The 20,945-nt window shown below is 43.1% G+C and overlaps 1 protein-coding gene across 27 annotated transcripts in view; it reads left to right on the top strand.

Annotated features, from left to right (window-relative positions):
- Positions 1 to 1,294: 1,294 nt before the first annotated feature.
- The window catches only part of NCOA2 (nuclear receptor coactivator 2), a 296,302-nt gene continuing 276,651 nt past the window's right edge, over positions 1,295 to 20,945 (top strand). For 4 of the 27 annotated variants that reach the window (XR_008504328.2, XM_063668870.1, XM_063668873.1 and 1 more), the window contains exon 1: positions 1,875 to 1,998. The gene's annotated coding sequence lies outside the window, so the exon portion shown is untranslated. Of the gene's footprint in view, positions 1,999 to 2,083; positions 2,511 to 3,268; positions 3,369 to 3,532; positions 3,553 to 3,625; positions 3,757 to 20,945 lie in introns of those variants that run through there. The other 23 variants (XR_008504321.2, XR_010127229.1, XM_054499895.2 and 20 more) reach the window with 17 other exon arrangements.

Genomic DNA, 20,945 nt, shown 5'->3' with positions numbered 1-20,945 from the left:
GCAACAAGGAGAATCATTTATTTATTTATTTATTTATTATCACAACTCCTGATAGCTCACAGTTGGGGGTGAGGACAGGAAAGCAAATCGAGAGTTCAAAATTGTGACAAACCTCAAGTGACCACTACCCCATTGTAGACAAGATACAGACTGGTATTAGCAGAAGATAGGCCATAAACAAACTCTCCATTTCCTCTCAACGCTTTGGGAACATAATTCTATTATTCCACCTAGCTAAAAAAAAAAAAAAAAAAAATCTTTAAAAATATACATTAATACATAGTCAATGTAAACATTTCAAACATTAGATAGGTGTGCAAAATAAAAAGTGGAAATGCCTCATCACCCACTTCTTACACTCCCCAGCGCTAACATTTGTTGTTATAGGCTTCCAAGCATTTTCTATCCACAAACACACACACACCCCCCCCACACATTTTCTTAATTCTTTTCCCAAATAAAATTGGTGGTACATCCACAAATTTTAGGATGAAGACACGTTTAAAAGCATGGGCTTTGGAGCTCACCAGAACTGGGCTCACATCCTTTCCAACTACTGGCTGTGACCCTTGGCAAATTACTTTGAGCTTCAACTTTTTGTGTGAAGTGAAAAGCGGCAATGACTTCGGAAGGTTTGAGGATTAAGGTCTATAGCATATGTACATCACCTAGCAGTCAGATTCACAATAAGTGTTCAATAAACACTTTTATTGTCTACCGCAAGTGACCTTTCTCATTATAAGATTAAAATCAGGGAATATGTTCCTCTCATAGTTTGATAACTGCCATTAAACAAAAGTTGATTTTTTTTCAACTAATTACCGTATAAGTTGGAAAAAAACTTGCTTTTCCAAAGCGTAAAACAGATCGGTCTAAGTAACACTTAAATGGGGGTTCTCGCATTTTCAGTGCCAATCTCCTACGTCCCCTCAGTACTTTGTTCACGGATGTCTAGAGAATGGACTTTCCAATAAAAACTTATGATTTCATGATGTGCCCAGAAGTCTCAACCAGGTTAAGTTTTACACCCTGTGTGCAGCATTTGCTTTATCCCGCAATTGCCGGGTGGTGCCCCTTCCAGCTCCCACAGCCTCTCCATCCCCTCTGGAGATACGACTGCAATGGGAGAAGCCTCTCCCTGTTGGAGCCGTAGGGGACTTGACGGATGCGGGGCGCCTCCGGGGAGGCGCCTCCGGGGAGCAGCGGCAGGACCGGGAGTTGGGTAGGGTGAGGTGCGCCCGAGGGGGTGCAGGGTGTTGGCCGAGGGGCCCGGCCGGACGGGCGCGAGGGTCCTCTGCTGGCGACCCTGGAACTCGGCTCTCCCCGATCTTCGTCTTGGGGCACCGTCCCTGCCGTCTGCAGCCCCCAGGCCCCACTGCCTCTAACTCAGCGGCCTAGGCCCGTCCCAGTCGCTAGTTTTCTTTTTGGCATTGCCCTTTGCCCTCCCATGCAGTCCTCTGTTGACTCTCTCTTCAGTTACAGTCACCCCTAGGTCACCCTCCCTCTACCACAGTCACCCATTTTGTCCCCTATCCCCTTACTCTTCTTCACCTCTCCCCGGGCCGCCTTCTCAGAGGACTCTGCCGACGGAGATGCTGCGGACCCCGCGGCCAGGGGCTGCTCCCCGGACAACCCTGCGTCCACCTTTGCCCCTTCCTCGGGGGCGCGAGAGGCAAGTTTCCGCTCCGTCCTTTTCCCGGTGACAGGACTTGGCGGCGGCCACTGCCGGGGAGGCACAGGCAGAGACGGCCTGGCTCCCGAGCCCCCTCCCCTGCTCGTGAGCTCGCGCGGTCTGTCTCTCCGCAAGTGCGGAGACGCGGAGGAGGAGGAGGAGGAGGAGGAGGAGGAGGGAGTTGGGGGAGGATCTCCATTGAAATAAACAACCAGGCAGCAGTTATTAACACGGGAACATGGCGGCCGCAGCCTCGGCTACAGCTTCGGCGGCGAAGGTCAGCGCCGACGGCAGCCGGCACCTGACGGCGTGACCGACCCGAGCCGGTAACCGCGCCTTCTCCCGGGGCCGCGAGGGCGGGCGGGGGGCGGGCGGCAGGCGGGGGGCGCCGCGTCCCCACCCCCCGGCCGCGACTGCCCTTCTTGCGCCGAGCTCCGACAGAGCCGTGCGCCTCCGAGAGGCTGTTTTTGTGTGCGGGGACCGCCGCCGGAGTGCGCGGAAAACGGGAGTTGCATCCCGGAGGCGCAGCGACGCTGGGGAGTTGGGGCTTGGGGGGTGGGGAGGGCGGGAAGCGACGGGGAGACGCGGAGTCCCCGGGAGAGAAAGGAGGCGCTCCAGCGCCTTGCGAGAGCTCAGGAGACGAGTCCCGGAGCGCGAGGCGGGCGGAGGCTGCAGCCTGCGGCGCGGGCGAGAGGTGAGCGCCGAGGCGCGGCGGGGAGGCCGGGAGTGCGGGCGCGGCCCCCGCCCCGAGGAGCGAGTGCCCATTGCCCAGCCCGGTGCGGGGTCGGCGGAAACCGAGGCTCTAACCCCTCGGGGGCAGCGCGGCAGAGCCGAGAAGGTGAATCCCGGGAAGGTGCATTCTTTAATGGAAGCGCGGAGCGGCTGCAGCGGAGAGTGGGAGCCGGGCGAGGGGAGGCAGGACTCGGGAAGTGCTGGGGGTGTGTGAAGGTGAAGCGGGGTGTCGGGGCGGCCGGCGAGCTGCAGCACCGGGCGGGGAAGGGGACCCGCGGCCCGGCGGGCGGCCCGGGCCCGTGTCAGCGCCGGGGGCGGGGGGCGAGGGGCGCCGAGCGCCGCGGGCGGACGGGAAGGAGCTGCGGCGGGCGGGGCGGGCGGCGCGCAGGGGCCGAGCAGGCCGGGCCGTGGTGGGGGCGGGGAGCCGGGGGCCGGGCCCCGGCGGCGCCGAGCCGGGCTCGCCCCTGACTGAACTTTCTGGGTGCGGGCGTGTGTGCAGAAGGCGCGCTGGGGCCGGGGCTGGGGCCGGGGGCGGGAGGCGGACCGGGAGGTTCCGGGTTGGCTCGCCAGCGCCCCCTTTTCTCGCCCCCTTCTCCCCGCCCCTGAAGGGACAGGCCCTCGGGGCCCCAGGCGGGAAGCGGGAGGGGCCCTTGCGGCCGCCTCGCGACGGTCACGCCCCGGGCACGGGGACCCGGCTGTCTCGGGCCCCTGGGGGATGCTGGGGGAGGGGGCCGGGGTCGTCGCTGCCGGCTGCGCTCCCCGCCTCCTCCCCTCGGGGGAGTCCCAGAGGCGCCTCTTCCGAGACTGGGGGTGGGTCGGTCCCGGGTTAGATGGCCCCTCCCTCTCCCCCTCCCTCTAGTGGTTTCCGGGGCCTGCGGGACCGAGGGGCGGGAATCTGGGACCGGAGCCTCCTTCCGCTGGCCCGGAGCTGGACTGGGCCTCCCGCGTTCTGGGTCCGTCACTGGTAAGGGAAACTTTCCCAAACCAGACACGGGGCCTGAACACCTTCCTCCGCCACCTCGTCCTCTAATCCCACTCCCTCTCCACCTCCTCCGACGCCTTCCCCTCCCACCGACCCGAATCTCGCTGCGTCTGACTGATGGGGCAGTGAGCCAATCGAAGGCAGGAAGCTGACCTGCCGGGTGTCGGTGAGCCAATCGTGCGGACTGGAGGAAGGAAGGGGGCGGGGTTTCTCCGCACCAGTTAGAGCAGAGTTGCATGCGGGGCGGGGGAGTCATGGAGACGCCGAGAGCGAGCTACTCTTGTCCATCCCCGAGTCACCCGCTCCTTGATTTCTGGGGTTGTGTCACTTAGAGGGGCTCCGACCCGGAGAGGCTGCCGACGCACTCGAGGTCCTGTATGTCTTTCGTGCCGAAATAGACGTTGTCTTAGACACGACGAAGTCTAAAGCCACTTTAGGATGTGGCAGTAACTCCCCGAGGCCGGTTTCTAAAATGGCATATGCTGTAGTGATCATGTCCTGGACCTCAGCGTCCGGTTTACATGCTAAGGGTCACAGAAGACAGAAGTTACCCGTTTACCTCTATCTCGGTTTCACTCAGCTACGCCAGAATGGGGACAATGAAATTTGAAAGAACCTTGAGAATGAAGGCATCAGAGTAGTATCACGTCAACTGATTATTGGTAGTAGAAAGCATCATTGTTCGTAATGGCTTCACTGGTTCCTTGTTTAATTAGAGCGCCAGTTCCCAAAGTGCACTTGAAACTTCGGCATTTGGGGATGTCATTTAAAAAAAAAAAAAAAGTTGTGGTTTATGGTATGCATTTTTTTTTCTTTTTGCTCTTTCTTGGGTAAACAAAATGAAATTGGAAACTAAAGCATCACTGATTGAAACATTAAGTGTGGGTATTTAAGGAGCAAAGCTAATCAAAGAATATTTGTCTACAGGAAAAAGTCTGAGTAAAATGTAGTTTCCCAGATTACTCCCACACAAAAGATTCTTAAAAATAATTTTAATTTTCTTAAACACTGCTGAATTGTATAGTGTGTGGGTACTTTTCTGGTTTATACAAGCTTTGGAGACATCTTTGGTTTTAACTGTTTATTGCGCGTTCAGTCAAGTGGCTTTCTCAACTGACTTTTAGGAACAGAGGTCTTTGATTCTCTGTAAAGATCACAGGTTGCTCTGCAGGAATAGCAGTCTTTTAAAAAGAAAGCAGCTGCTACAAAGCGTGTGTGTGCGCGCGTGTGTGTGTATGTGTGTGTGTGTGTGTTCCTGTTCTTTGTTGGTGAGGTTAGGCACACTGACAGAAGTAATGCTCCCTTTCTCACCTGGAATTTGTAGAATCTTTGGGAGTTCAAAGAATGAAAAGTGTTAGATTAAGAATGAATTCATTGATTTTTGTCATAAGTATCCCATGAATTTAATTTTGGGAGTGTTTTCTTTTAGGTATCTTATGTGGAAAATATGTATCTTTTCTATAGTCAAGCTTTTATTAATCTTGGGTTGCTAAGAAAGAATTGAAGGGGACTGCAGTTCAAGGAACAGTATTTGCCAGACCTTATAAATGTGTTCTGTTGTAATATATTGTTTTCAAATTTACCATGAGAATTCCCAATTTAGGATCATTTTGGGTGCATGTAGACAAGAGTTAATTGCATTTTGCTGTAGCTCTTGAGATGTTGTTTGTAATAAAATAGTAAAAACAGAGAAGGTAAACCAAACACTTACTTAGACTGACAGAGGTAAGGAGTATTAGAAACAACATTCAAAATTTGACAACATTCAAAACCCTCCACCATTTGTTAATTTAGTTACTTATGGGCACTCTGACATATGCCCTTCTCTCTTTTGTATGCTTAAGAGCAACACATTATTTTACTTAATTCTCTGCAACAATCCTTGAAAATGTGCTCAGATTCTTGGTGGCAGGGAGAACCAAGTCTCCTAATGCCTGGCTTGGGGGGAAAAAAACCTCTCAAGCATATGGAGACATCTAGAAAAAGATGTGCATCGTCAGCTGTGATTCCATTGTGTGCTCTCAGACTGGATCTGAGCTTCCTTCCTCCTGGGAATTTCAGTCTTAAACAGAGGAGTTCTTTGACTTTTAGATGTCAGTATACTGAAGCAGAAGGGTAGAAAAAGAGCTCACCAATTACGGATTTATTATGTTTTGAGTGGTTAATATGTTTTGGATTTTAACCCTTCATTGGTAACATATAATTTAAATGACTGGCTTAGTGTTAGAAGAGCATTTTATTGGAAATATAAAATGTAAGGCTTGGAGAGGGATTTGGGCTGTGGATAAAGGGGTAATGCTTCTTAGTTGTCTTTATTTATAGTTGTATCTTATTAAAGCTTTCCAAGCTTCAGTAACATCAAGGATCTGTGAGCAGTCCTTCCATTATATGCCCTGTATTTAAGGATTCAGTACCGTAGCTGTTTCAAATTACATAAGGTTGAAATGTGACCCATAAGTTGACAGCTTGGATTTCTTAGGAAAAATTGTTTGTGTTGTATTGAGTTTAAAAGCAATTCTTTAAGCACTCTTTAGGGTATTGGATAGTAAAGGAAAATACAAAAGGGGATGGTCTCTTTAAACAATTTTTCTGAAATGCACAGCATGCCCTCATTTGATATTTTGGCCATTATTGTGTCATGATCGAAGTTATATTTAAAAGCAAAGTTAATGCTTATTTATTGTTATGAAAAAACTGCTATTTAAGAAATTACTAACTTTAGTATTTTGTGTATGTAGTTTTGTTTAGTAATATATGTTATTACATGCTTTATTGATTTTAGATTAAGAGAATAGGAGGGAGAAAATAAGTCACTACTTTAAGGTATTGGTCTTTTATTGCAGCAAATCGTAAAATCAGCAACAAATCAGGATCTTTTTCCGTAGTGAAAGAATAAGACTATAGTTCACACCAAAAATGAAAGCCATTTAAGGGAAAACGGAACAAAACCTTCAGTTTTTGTACCCTTTCATATTTAAGGGTAATTTTACCTCTCTATGCCTTACTTTTCTAAACAAACAAAAAAGGTTCTAAGTGTTTGTGTTCTAGGTGTTTGTGTTTTTCCTTTTTTGTTTTTAAAGGCTTCTAGTAGGGTTTTATGAATTGCAAGCTGTAAAAATATGTCATATTACTCTCTAAAGTCTATTACAAGTAATGTCTGGAAAAGCTATGAAATACAATTTTAATGTTGCAGACCTTCAATTCAGACATCATAAAGAAAACACATCTTTATGGATTCTAGATGCTAATTTCTAGATAGAGGTGAGAATGTGACTTTTGTGGATATTTTAGAAGCTGGTGTAGTTCTCTTAGCTGTGGTAAAACTGATTATGAAAAGGAGTGGAGATCTTAAAGGTAAACTATGAAGGCAACTGAAATTAAAAGACTAGGTGGTCTGCAGGTAGATCCTAATACTGTTAGCTTTTAGGGCAAAGATTTTATGTGTTTACTCTATGAAATATTGATCAATGACCACATTTCTGGGTCCCCATGGCTGTGATGACATAATGCAATTGTGGAAATGTTGATTCTAGGATAATTTTCAGTTGGTTCTCTGGTTGGAAATTTCTAGAGAAGAATTAAATGACAAGAGAACCTATGGTGGTGTTTTACATAGCTGTTTTTGAGGCTTTGGACACAGAATCATGTAGGTAGAAGTTATTCGCAACTGGTTAAATGTTCTAAAGGAAAAAAAAAATCTTTACTTTGACTAGGCATCAGCTGACAGATACTTGGAGAATTGAAATTAGCCTGTTAATTCTGGCAGAATTTATGCTTTGTAGGCAGCCAATTTCGAATTGTTTGAGTTCCCCTGGCCAACTTAAATCTTACTTTGGTCTTGCTGTTGTTGTTATTATTATATTATTATTTTGAGATATGGTGTCACTCTGTCATCCAGGCTGGAGTGCAGTGGCATGATCACAGCTCACTGTAGCCTTGACCTCCTAGGCTCAAGCGATCCTCCTGACCCAGCCTCCCAAGTAGTTGGGACTTACAGCTGTGTGTCTCCACGCCTAGCTAATTTTTGATATTTTTTGTAGAGATGAGTCTTGCCATGTTGCCCCAGGCTGGTCTTAAACTCCTGGGCTGAGGCGATCCTCTCCCCTTGGCCTCCCAAAGTGCTGGGATTAAAAGCATTAGCCACTGTACCTGGCCATCATTTTGGGCTTTTTGGACCTTGTGTTTGCCTTCTTGTCTGACTTTACTATTGCCTCATTCATTTTTTCATTTAGTCATTTGATGAGTACTCTGTCCTGGCCTTTTCAGTGTACTTCGATAGTATAAACCATCCATTACAGAGCCAGTGATTAAAGGGGGAACATAGAGTGGGTGACCACTTTTTTTGGTTGGGGAGGTGGGAGGGGACATATATGCCTTAATTTCAATTTGCTTTAGTACTAAAGATCTCTTCTTTTTGTGTGTATGTAATTTTAATTATATAATGTCAGCACATTGTGCTTTGATTTGGGTTTGGGTTGTCTTTTCCCTGAAAATGGGGTTGAAATGTTTATAATAAAAATATAGTTAAATGTCCCCTTAACTGATTAGCTTACGATCAAATAGATTTCATTTAATGAAGGTATGAATATTTATAATTATTTTTATTTCCTCTGGAATCGTGTTGTGTGCTCTCTGTCCTTGAGTCCTGTGTGGTGTATGGTAAGGATGGCACTCTTTAGTTGGGCGAAGGTGATAGGCGTTGCCTGTGGATTGTTGCTGCTTTAGGGCTACTTATTTTGGGCCTTAACTACCTAGATTTCTAAAGGATGGAATGCTCCTGAGTGCAGCCTTGTGCAAGTATTCTGCTATGGTTGTCAGTTTTTCTAGATGTAGCTTGTTCTTGCTCTTTTTTTTTTTTTTTTTTTTTTTTCCCTTTTTTGAGACAGGGTCTCACTCTGTTACCCAGGTTGGAGTGCAGTGGCGTGATCTCAGCTCATTGCAACCTCTGCCTCCCGGGTTCAAGCGATTCTCTCACCTAAGCCTCCTGAGTAGTTGGGACTGCTGTCGCATGTCACCACTCCCAGATAATTTTTGTATTTTTTGGTAGAGATGAGGTTTCACCATGTTGGCCAGGCTGGTCCTGAACTCCTGACCTCAAGTGATCTGCCTTCCTCAGCCTCACAGAGTGCTAAGATTACAGGCATGAGCTATTGCATCTGGCCCATTCTTGCTCTTGACTAAAAGGCCTGTATTAGTAGAGTAACAATGATAACATAAATGATAATAGCAGCTATCATTGAGTGCCAGCAACCTGATACAGGCTTTTTTGATATGTGCTTCATCCTTTGATTCTTGCCACAACCTATAAAATAGAGGTTACCTCCATTTTCCAGAAGGAGGCTGAAGCTTAAAGTGAGTTTAAGTCCTGTGCCTGTGAGCAAAACTTTGGGAGGAAAAATTAACTTGGCCACTAAGTGGGGGAAATAAATCATAAACATCAGAGGGAATGGTTGAATCTGAAAACGTCTTTCTTTTAGGAATCTGATAAAGCAAATGTTTGTGGGACATTATAAGGCTCAGTCTACTTGTTAAGTCCGTAAGAAGGATGAATAGATTTGAATAGTTCCAGTCCTGCAAATTGTATCAGAGGCATCTTCCAGACTGTTGCCTTAAGGAGGGCTTATACCTGCACAGAGGTTATTTATTTTAAGACCCACGAATAGTGTCTAGCTTTTTTAGTCATCAGCTCAGTTTTTAACAATTCTTGAAATTATAGATTTTTTCTTTTAATTTTCAGGAAATAAGAATTATATGGGTGAAGTAAAATAGTTAACATTTATTGAGTGCTTACTGAAAACGAAGTGCAGGGCAAAGATGCCCCTACAGTACTCTTATATGTTTCTTACTGTAGCATTGAGAGGTAGAAACCTGTTCTTGTTAGCTCTCTTACCCAGTGCTTTATTGAAGTAACATAGATCAGTAATTCTCTGCTAGTGAAAAGGAAAAGAGTAGGGAGTGTATTTTGCAAGAGCATATTCTGGTTGCCTATTGTTCTCACAATAAAAAGCTCAGAAAATAAAGCTCCAGAAAACTTGATTGTGGGGGATAGGTAGAACATAGATTGACAGAGCACTGTAGAGGATATAGGCTTAGAAAGGATAGAATGCTGATACAGGTATTTGGCTTCTTATGTCCTTAAAACATTTAATTCTAGTATTGTTTAACTGTTGTGCGCAGATTGTGTGATGCATGTTTTGCGGATATTTTGTAATCATGTAGCATGGATGACTAGGTGTTGAGGTATTGTAGTCCCAAAAAGAAGACTGATAATATATTCAGTCATCTGACTTCTGCTCTGCTATTTGTGGAATTCTTCTGTCTGCTCAATTGTTTGCACGGAGCGCGGAGAGCTTTCAGGGAACTCTTTCACCTGCACATGTAGGATCAGCATGCGTTGCTTACAGTGTTCCAGCTGCTGAGACTGAAGACCTGTTGTCATCGACGAGAATATAATGCACGGTATTTTCTATTATTCATTTAGTGTGTGCATATGAAATATGACCCAAAACCTTCCAAGGCTTAACTTGGAGAGTGTTAGTTCTGGTAGTTCCTGTTGGTGCTGACTGATCTCTGCCCATTGAAGTCCCCGTCTAAATGAAGATTGTCTTTACTAGCAGATCATTCCTGCTTATAAAATCAGTTCATGATTTAAATATGAAACGATTTCCCTTGTCTTTGGTATTATAGTAGCATTTGTCAGAATATTTAATATTAACTTATCTTAAAATTTCTAATTGTACTGTTAATATGCTTAAAAATGAAAAGCTTTCAGTTATTGTCAAAATGTTTTTAGATTCCTAAATAAGGAATACGGAAATTCCGTAGTAGAATTGAATGTCGGGAGTATATGAATTTCTACAAATTTAACCTAATATTACAGCATTTCTGGAAATTACAGAAGCGGGTTGTAGTTATGGAGACAGGCATTGGGGGCTTGCCGGTGCTTGAGGCGGTTCTGCTGTCCTGCATCTGCCATCTTGTGCCAGCAGCCTGTTCTGGATGTAGCATAGGGTGTGCCTGGCATTAAGACCAGACTCCAGTAGCTGACCACTTACTACGCAGTGCTTTGACATCAGGGTGGAATGATAAATAATGGTTCAAACTTCTGACCACTTCACTTTGGGTATGAATCTTTGCACATCTTTCTCCTCTACCTCCTTTTATCTTTCTTCTTCCCTGACTTTAATTTTTTCTTCAAGTTGAAGATTAAATATAAGTGGTAGTGAAAAGAATACAATCAAGATTATGGGGGAAGTCTGTTACTATCATTAAAGATTTCATGTGTGTAGATCATGTCTGATCGTGATCTACAGTTTCCCCTTTACCAAACAGATTTACTCTGCCAAAAGCACTTAGTGAAGAAGCCAGCTATTTGTTAAGAAAGCAGTTATGTTGCACCTGTGTTAAGATCGCTTAACCCAAGGGTAGTGAGGTATTGGCTGATTTCTTGTTGGAGTTAGTTGCTGGACAGCATTGTGGTTCAGAAGACTGGGGCTGAGCTTCTGTTGTAGTAGGATCGAGTATTACATTCCTTAGCTTTTGTATCTGTATTTTATTTTCTCCCTGTTTAAGGATATTGTTATAAACCCTACAGTGTTAGATGTCATGAAAGTGGTGATTAAAGCCATCAAAATGGTGTTAGCTGAAAATATTAAGACAATTTAAGATTGGTGAAAACTGTAGTCAAATTGCTAAATCTTGAAGAATGCCTGCCTCTTTGGAGTTTCTCAGTATATTTTCAACTTCTGTAATTCTATTTTGAGACTTATTTTGTGTGGTGTTCTTGTTACTGTTTTAAGTAATATTCATGTTTTGATTCCTTAAGGCTTTTTCATACAAGTGTGATGTAAAAATATTTATTTCATTTAAACATGTTACTTTGGCCAGGTGCAGTGACTCACGCATGTAATCCCAGCACTTTGGGAGGCCAAGGTGGGCGGATCGCCTGAGGTCAGGAGTTGGAGACCAGCCTGACCAACATGGAGAAACCCCATCTCTATTAAAAATACAAAATTAGCCGGGCATGGTGGCGGGCACCTGTAATCCCAGCTGCTTGGGAGGCTGAGTTAGGAGAATTGCTTGAACCCAGGAGGCGGAGGTTGTGGTGAGCCAAGATCGCGCCATCACACTCCAGCCTGGGCAACAAGAGCGAAACTCCGTCTCAAAAACAAAAACAAAAACATATTATTTTATTGTATTTGAGCACCACTGTACTCTTTTCTAAATAGATAGTACATCATGCAACCTAGTGAAGGAAATGGGAAACCACATGACTATCTTTTCCTTATGCTGTGCTACTTTTTATTTTAAGCAAAGGGTTGTACAATTAATTAACGATCCTAATAGAATGGAATATTCTAAGCTGTTACATGTAATACAAAAAAATGACATTATATTCGCTGACTGAACGTGTTGACAGTTAAAACAACAATAGAAGTCAACAAAATGCCTGGACGTTGAAGGGCATTGGAAAACAAAACTGGAGCATTATTTCCTGGTTAAAGGACGCTCATGCAATCAATAGCAGCATTCTCACGATCGTTTATTATCTCATTTCTGGTATTAAGTATTTTCACTTTAAGAAAACACATTTAGCGGAGAAGAGAGCCAGAGGACAAGGGGAGCCCAGATTTTAGGCTCCAGGGAAGCAAAGGCTTGGGCAGGAAGGAACTGGGCCTGGGCACAGCTGGCCTGGCCCTGCCTGTGGGTTTCAGGGTGATCTGAGACTCTTGCAGGCGTCATGAACTACGTAGGAGTTACTAGGAGAGGCCTCAGCTGTTCCCTGCCTCCTCTCACTGTGTGTGTGGGTAGGGGTGGGGGATGTTGGGGGCCAGCTGCTGACCTTTGGTGGGGAGGGAAGAAGAGAGGAAAAGAGGGAGCCTTTGGTAGGTAGATAGAGGATGGGACAAGTCTCAGCAGGTGGAGGCTCTAGATGCTAACTTGCACTACAATTGTACGATTCAGGATATCCCACCAGGAGCTCATGTATAGAGAGAGCCTTTTGATCTGAATCCTTAATTGTGGAACAGGATGGCAATGCTGATGGCCTGTGCCCTTCAAGCACCACTAAGCCCCAAAGCTCTTCTGCCCTCATCCTCTGTGTTACCAGACTGAGCATTTGGGGGATTGTTTTCCCCTTCTTAGGACAGAAGTGGGGGCACACCTGCACCCAAGATCAGATAAAGAGTAGGTAGTCCTAAGGCAAGGGAAGGCTTTCTGGGGCTTGTGGTTTTCAGAGGCTGAGTTCCCTGTCTTCACTGGGCTTGCGTACCTCTAGGGCCCTTGGAAGGAGTGAGGGGAGGCAACGTCTTCCCACCGAGGGGTAAAGAGAGTTTTCCCTTTCCCATCTCCTTCCTATTTCCTTTTGAGGTTCAGGTGTCCCTGGGAGCTTAATCCCACATTTTCTGGGACTACCACAGGTTTTCATAGATGTTTACTCCTTTCAAGAAAGGAATTAATTGAGTGTATAATGGAGGAAAAAAACGCATATGGAAAGAAACTGGAGGCAGCCTAAGGAGAACCTTGCAGGAATATTGAGAGTTGCTGTATGAATGTAGGCAGAAAATGTTTGGACCATGCAGATGGAAAACATCAGTGCAAAGAGTAGCCATGGTGTAAGTCTGCAAATTAATGAAGGTATATATGGAATAAATGAAGAGTTGTGAGTACATGCCATTGCAGCTTGAAAGATTTTTAAGGATACTAGTAGTTTATCACGTATCAAACTGAGTAGTCAGTTTATGATACTTGTTACTCAAGAGGAATAGGCTACTTACTACAAGAAGTTTTTTTGGGCCAGGCGTGGTGGCTCATGCCTTTAATCCCAGTACTTTGGGAGGCCGAGGCAGGCGGATCATGAGGTCAGGAGATCGAGACCATCCTGGCTAACACAGTGAAAGCCTGTCTCTACTAAAAATGCAAAATAAATAAATAAATAAATAAATTGGCTGGGCATGGTGGTGGGCACCTGTAGTCCCAGCTACTTGGGAGGCTGAGGCAGAATGACATTAACCCGGGAGGTGAAGCTTGCAGTAAGCTGAGATCGCGCCACTGCACTCCAGCCTGGGTGACAGTGCGAGACACCATCTCAAAAAATAAATAAATAAATAAATAAAAGCTCTTTTTGTAAGGTTTACATAAATATATGGATGATTATTTCATAACATTGTTAGTAAAACAAATTAGATCTTTTGATATACATTCTTTGAAGTTTAATGTCAGGAGAAAAACTGTGAACTAAAATTCTTTGACTAGTCTGATATTAATTACAGTTTGTATGTTGTGTCCTGTAAATATGCCTAAAATGGTGTATATTGTCTGAATGACTTAGGAAATTATTTTCTTGCTAGTTTGCGAACAGGGGGGAGATAGTAAGGATGGAGAATATCTCTATATTTACACACACACACTATTCATTTTCCCATCCACCCAAATAGTGTATAGAAGACAGCATGAAGGCTTTCATTTTAAAACTGTGTTTTGGACTGATATTTAACAGGACCTCCTTCTCTGCTTTGAGTCATTAATAGATTGATCTTCCCCCAGATATTCGTTTTCTAATAATGTAATTCCCCATGCATTATAGAATAATATCCTCAAACACTTAATAGAGGGGTCTGTCATGAACCCAGTTTTCCCCATTTCTGCCCTTTACGTGAACCTTTGTACCTGGCCTTTTGTGAACATATGTTGACCATGCAAGCTCACGATCTTTAATTTGGCCAGAGAAAATGATGAGTTATTCTAAAATTTAGGAAGCAGTCTTCTGTCATAAAACTCAATTATTTTGAGAGTTTGTATTACTGATCTTAGTTTACTTAATAACTCAATCCAAACAAAAAGAGAGGGAGTCCAAAAGTATTCAAAGGTTATTAGTAAGTTGTTTAATAGGTCAGTTACAGATTTTATTAAAAACGTTCTATGGAAAAGGAAGGCAGTCCTCTTACCTTCAAATCAGAAACAATAAAGAATTAAATTTTTGGCTTTGTCACTTCAGTAAAATTGGACATTTTTCACACCTGAACTTATTAAATTTTCCCCTGCAGAATATTTTGCCACTGGAGTGAGAAGAGGGATTAATAATATCAGTTTATAGTGGATAGAGGAGGAAAAGGTAAAGAAAACCTTGGGGAAATTCAGTAGTTCTGAAAAGGTAATAAAACAAAACCAAATACAAAGAAAGTATAACAGGGTTGGCACTTAACTACTTCCATTGAAGAAGGATAAAAAAAGAGAATGAAGGCATCATTTAAGGGCTGATGTCTTAATAGATAAATAATGAAATTCTACAACTATCCAAGGAGCAAAGACCTTCCAGTTCACACATTAATATATACTTGTGGCAACACTTGTAAAAATGTTCTCAATGTTCTTCCCAAATTTCTCCTTTTAATAATAATTTCTTATTTTGTGGGATCTTTTTATTTGCAGAATAAGTCAGAAGGCTATCCATCTGTCTGTCATCTATTCATTTTCTGCCACCAACCAATGAATGTTAAATCATAGAAACACTGTGTGACTCAGATGGAAAAGTGGGCGGCGCTTTGTGCAGTGTCCTGTTCCCTTCCTAGTTCCCCTGATCCTTTAATAATGTGGTAGAGCGAGAGGCTAAATACTGTTATTTCAGTGTGTTCTTGTTTTCAGTTCCTGACAAAAAACCTGCTAGAAAAGTATTGGGGTTTAGGGAGGACTAAGGATTTCTTTGGTCCCAACTTTTTATTATGAACATTTTCCAACACACAGGTTGAAAAATAGTACAGTGAATCCCTAAATAAATTTTGCTATAAATGTTTTTTCTTTCTCCTCCTACCCTCTCCACGGTGTGGTTGTGAGTATGTATATTGGATAAACCATTTCAAAGTAAATTACAGATATGATTCTTCATCCATAAAGTGCATTGCCTTAAAATCAAGGCATTATCTTAGGTAACCACACACAGTACCATTATTAAACCTATGAGAACTAATATCATCTAATATCAGCTCTATTTCAGTTTTTCCAGCTGTCCCCAAAATGGCTGTTACAGCTTTGTTTTTCAAACAAGGATCTAATCAAGTTCACTCATTGCATTTTGTTCTCTCCCTTTCATCTCTTTTAAGGTGGACCAGTTCCCGTGGTTTGTTTTGTTTGTTTAGACTTTTTAAAGAGTCTAAGTCAATTGTCCTGAAGAGGATGCAATTGTTCTATCAATTTTGGGGTGTCAGACTTCAGTTTCTCCAGAAATGTTAGGAAATTAAGTTGTTAATGTGTTACTGAGTTTGATCAGGGCTGAAGAAGCACAGCCAACCTTTGAGAGCTTATTGCTTGAGATGATGGCATCCTTGGACCTTTTCATGGCATGTTCCTTCTGAAGTCTGTAGGTCTGGGCCTAGACAAACTTTCTACTGGCAGATCATAAGGAGATTCAAATGAAGAGGTGGTATCTGACCATGAGACATTTACCGTCTAACAACTTGAGATATTTTTTCCCTCCTGGGAAGTAGATTTCTGTTTTAGGCTCAGATTAAGGAGGGGGATAGAAATTGAAACACTAATTTTACAGCCCCCTTGGCTAAATAGAAAGCTTTTATTCAAACACTTATTTGGAGTAACATTATGGAGACAAAAATTTCCTGGAGCTTTTCAGAGCAATAGTAACTTCAATTTCTTAAATACTTGACTACTTCATAACTTTGAATTTGGAAGTTTCTCTCTTTTGTTTTTCTTTGCAGTGTCTTCATCTGTTCTCCCTGTTGACTTTTCCTGTCCTATAATTATTTCCGTCTTCTTTACTTTATACCTAACCTTACCTTTTCTCTTTCGTACTTTGGGATCTTACTAGAAGTGTGGTAGAGCCCTCTCTTCCCTCTTGAATCACAGTGTGCGCAGGGGTGCCTTCTCACTTTGAGAAATAGATCATAAATATAAAAATCATTCATAGGTATGTAGTAGACACCAGAGAGAGGTACCTGGTCAGTCTCACTCACGTAATCCAGTGGAGAAGTAGTAGTAGTAATATTCTTCATATGTATGTATGTATTTATTATTGTTGTTTTAGAGACAGGGTCTTCCTCTGTAGCCCAGGCTGGGGTACAGTGGCACGGATCATAGCTCACTGCAGCCTCAAACTCCTAGGCTCAAGTGATCCTCTCACCTCAGCCTCCTGAGTAGCTGGGACCACAGGTGTGCGCCACCATGTCGGACTAATTTTTTTTTTTTTCTCCATAGAGATGGGGCTTGCTGTGTTGCCCAGGCTGGTCTTGGACTGGGCTCAGTGATCCTTGCGCCTCGGCCTCCCAAAATGCTGGGATGATAGGTGTGAGGCACTGTGCCTGGCCTCATAATTATATTCTTAATTGTAGATACAGAAACCTTGGTGTAAGAGTAGGGGGCAGGAAAGATTTTGTCACCCAAGAAGACGATAAGAATTATCACAAGCATTTGAATAACTCCAGAAAAACACTTGGCTTGAAACTTTTAAGCTTTGGAAAAAGCAAAACAAAATGAAGTTATCTCCTCTGACTCAAAGTAAGTACTCTTAGAGTCATTGTTAGGCTAATGGCCTTGAATCAGGCCCTGCACTTTTCTGAATGGGACATAGAGACCTAGACAACATCTCCCAACCCCAGGACAGAAAATGCTGCTTAAAAATAATGCAGATATTATTTTGTGGAATTAATATTTAAAACTGGGAAGTCATATACTTAGAAGATAGAAAAAAGAATGGAAAGAAAAGTGACACTGGTCATAGACCTTTTTGTTTAACAAATCTGGGCAATTTTAAGGTGACTTATGAACCTGAAATAATATGTGACTCAGATTTTTATTTTATTTTTTGTAAAAATTTTCCTGAAATGGCTGGGCATAGTGGCTCATGGCTGTAATCCCAGCACTTTGGGAGGCCGAGGTGGGCAGATCACCTGAGGTCAGGAGTTCGAGACCAGCCCACCCAACATGGTGAAACCCCATCTCTACTAAAAATACAAAAATGAGCTCGGTGTGGTGGCGTGCACCTGTAATCCCAGCTACTCGGGAGGCTGAGGCAGGAGAATCGCATGAACCTGGGAGGCAGAGGTTGCAGTGAGCTGAGATTGCAGCATTGCACTCCAGCCTGGGCAACAAGAGCAAAACTCTGCCATCTAAAAAAAAGTTTTCCTGAAATGTCTTACAGACAGACTTGATGACATTCTCCTTGTTCTTGTCATTCTTTATATATTGTGCTGCTTTTAAAAAAATGTTGACCTTGGCCAGGCGTGGTGGCTCATGCCTGTAATCCCAGCACTTTGGGAGGCTGGGGCAGGCAGATCACCTGAGGTCGGGAGTTCGAGACCAGCCTGACCAACATAGAGAAACCTCATCTCTACTAAAGATTCAAAATTAGCCAGGTGTGGTGGTGCGTGCCTGTAATCCCAGCTACTCCGGAGGCTGAGGCAGGAGAATCGCTTGAACCCCAGAGGCAGAGGTTGCGGTGAGCTGAGATGGTGCCATTGCACTCCAGCCTGGGCAATAAGAGCGAAACTGCGTCTCAAAAAAAAAAAAAATGTTGGCCTGTTGGAGGGAGTTTGCCAAAATATTGGAGTTGCACACTGAGTAGCTCTGTGCTACAACCCAAACAGATGTGATAGCAGCTTGGGTCATTTGGGAGGGAAAAAGTAGTCTGAAGTGTAACCAAAACAGGGACATTAAGAACAAGGGGGAGGAACAAAAATAATATAAAGACAGCGATATTATTGTGAAACAGTAACTGTATAAAACCTCCAGAAAATGAGATCTCTTGCCTGGTTCTGTTTTTTATTCCTTTAAAAGGCACCTCCAATTTTAAAAGTAGTCACTTAAGAGAAATACTTATAAAATGAGTAGTATTTCCCTCTTTACTAAACTTACTTGAAATGTGCAAAAATTCGCTGAGATCTGTGAGATCTTTTAAGATACTGACCTGTCTCTCTCCACTAAGTAATTGTAAACTGTAGACCCCACACTAAAGAATTCTAGGCTTTTACTTAGTTCCATCTTTGTTCCCTGAGTGTTACCTCTTTCTGTCTACGTGTGTGTGTGTGCTTTTTAAAAAGAACAGTTCATTTCTTCCTTTCTAATATTCTGTGTTTTATCTGCTGTGGATTTGGAAATCAGATAACCAGGTTTGTTTGTTTATTCAGCAAAAATTTAATGAGTGACTCGTATATTACAGACACTAGTATACAAAGATTAAAAAAGAACTGTTCCTATCCTCAAAGAGCTTGCGCTTAGGGAAGGCAAAAGCCATGTAGACAAATAATTATTGTATAATATATACATTAGAATAAAAAATTGTATTAGAGTGGAGGGCTATACAGATATGTTACGTGAGCAAACTGCATTTTGCAAGGTGAAGGAAGGCCTCAGAGCTGCTGTAGTGTTTGATTTGAGCCTTAAAGACCGGCCTAGATGAGATTTCATCAGAGAAAAGGCATCCTAAAGAGGCCTATGCATAGGATGAAGACAGAAAATATTATAGTATGTTTCTATTTTTCCTCATTTTACGTGTACCTTTAATAAGAGCTGCATGATAATTTGAGAGACTTATCAGTAAAGCTAGTGATCTTTAGTGCACAGAATGTGGAATATTTATTTTGAATATAGGGAAAGCAGCCTTTAATTCTTTGCTTCCTTTTCAGTTTTTTCCTTGAGTTCTGAATCAGGGAGTTCTATTTACTATTGCTGCATTATATACCATCCCAAACTTGGTGGCATTATGCTCATAAATACTGTGGCTCAGAATCATAAAAGGTATGATTGACACAGCTTATCTACCCCATGATGTCTGGCACTTCAGCTAGGAAGACGCAAACCCAGGGCTGAGTCTACGACTAGGGGGCTGGAATCAGCTGAAGCCTTGCTCACCTGCATGCCTGGCCTTTCCTACTGGCTGTTGGCTGGGATGTAGGCTGGGTTGCAGGCTAGAATACCTACAAATTGGACTCTCCTTGTACCTGCTTGGACTTCCTCACAGCATGGCGGCAGAAGTTCAGTGAATGAAAATTCCAAGGAAGCTGTATTCCCTTTAAGACTTAACCTCAAAAGTTACATAGGATCACATATGCCCTTAGTCCCAAGCTGCCCCCCACCCTCTGCCTCTATCTCCCATCCAGATTCATCAGGGAGGAAGCCTTGATTCCAGCTGTACTTGAGAGGAATTCAGCAGGGAGAAGGCATTGATTCCAGCTGTACTTGGAAGACACATTATAAGAGGAGCATGTGGGATAAGAGATTGCAGTCGTGTTGGGAGCCACCATCTGTCTGTCACAGGCTAATCTGTAGAAAGTTGAAGTGTTAATGTCCTTTCCTTTAAAATAAGAAAGAGGATTTATTATTTCTGAGACATGTGAAGTGATTCAATATGAGATATAATGACCAGATGTTCTTTAGTTTACAAAAGAGAGCATTTTTAAACTATATCTAAAGGGATTTTAGACAGATATTTAGAAGAACTTTCTGATACTGCCAACATGGCAGGGTGGTGCATACCCATAGACCCAGCTACTCAGGAGGCTGAGTCAGGAGGACTGCTTGAGCCCAGGAGTTTGAGGCTGCAGTGTGTTATATGAATAGCCACTGTACTGCAGCCTGACAACATAGCAAGACTCTGTCTATAGTAGGTAAATAATTTTTCAAAAAGTTTATAGGCTTTTTTCTTGACTAGAGGACATTTATATGATTTAAAAGAAAGTTTACCAGACCGGACAATAAAGCGATACCCCATCTCTACCAAAAATAAAAGAAAAATTAACCCAGCTACTTGGGAGGCTGAGGTGGGAGAATCACATGAGTCCAGGAGTTTGAGCTTTGCAGTGAGCCATGATCATGCCACTGCACTCTAGCCTGGGCGACAGAGTCAGACTCCCATCTCTTAAAAAAAACTAAAAATATTAAAAAAGGAAGTTTAATAATGATTAAGTATATTGCCTCTGGATGGACCTGTTGGATTGGACAAGTGCTTTATTTCTGAGTCCCAAATTTCCTTTTTTGTTGGATGGGGATAATAACACTTGAGTTGCTGCTGAGCATCAAATAGAAGGTTTTTATTATTCATGAAGCCAGAATGAATTAGATGATTTTAAAGAAGTCTTCTGGAATTGGATTCTGTGGTTATCACTAAGGAAGATTGAAAGGCATTAGTTAATTTTTAAAAATTTTTTCTTTACATTCTAGAATTATCTTTTTTTAATAAAGAAAAAGTATGGCCCCTCTCTATTGTTTCTTCTCATATACACTGTGTAGAAGTCTTGATTAAATGATGACGACATGTATTTTTGGACTGTTCATTTTACCACAAGCGTTTCCAGGGAGTTAGCCCTGAAAGCGACTTATAAGTAATAATGAACACAGTTCTCCCTGAAAGCACTGGAATGGTGCTGCTTCCCCAGATGATCCATTTTGTAGATTAAAGCAGCCTTTTGTAAAAAGATGCAGGGCTTTTTACGTGGTGAGAGCATGGATGATAGAACAAGTCTCTCGTCCAAGAGTCTATACATTTATTTTAGAGTGCATAAATTATCTACCTTGCTTATCAAAGTGGTAGTTCCAAGATCTCATTCACTGAGA

The sequence above is a fragment of the Pongo pygmaeus genome, chromosome 7 (genome assembly GCF_028885625.2).
Source record: "Pongo pygmaeus isolate AG05252 chromosome 7, NHGRI_mPonPyg2-v2.0_pri, whole genome shotgun sequence".
NCBI classification, from domain to species: domain Eukaryota; kingdom Metazoa; phylum Chordata; class Mammalia; order Primates; family Hominidae; genus Pongo; species Pongo pygmaeus.
Note: the sequence above shows the minus strand (reverse complement) of the source record. Positions and strands in the feature narration are given on the sequence as shown.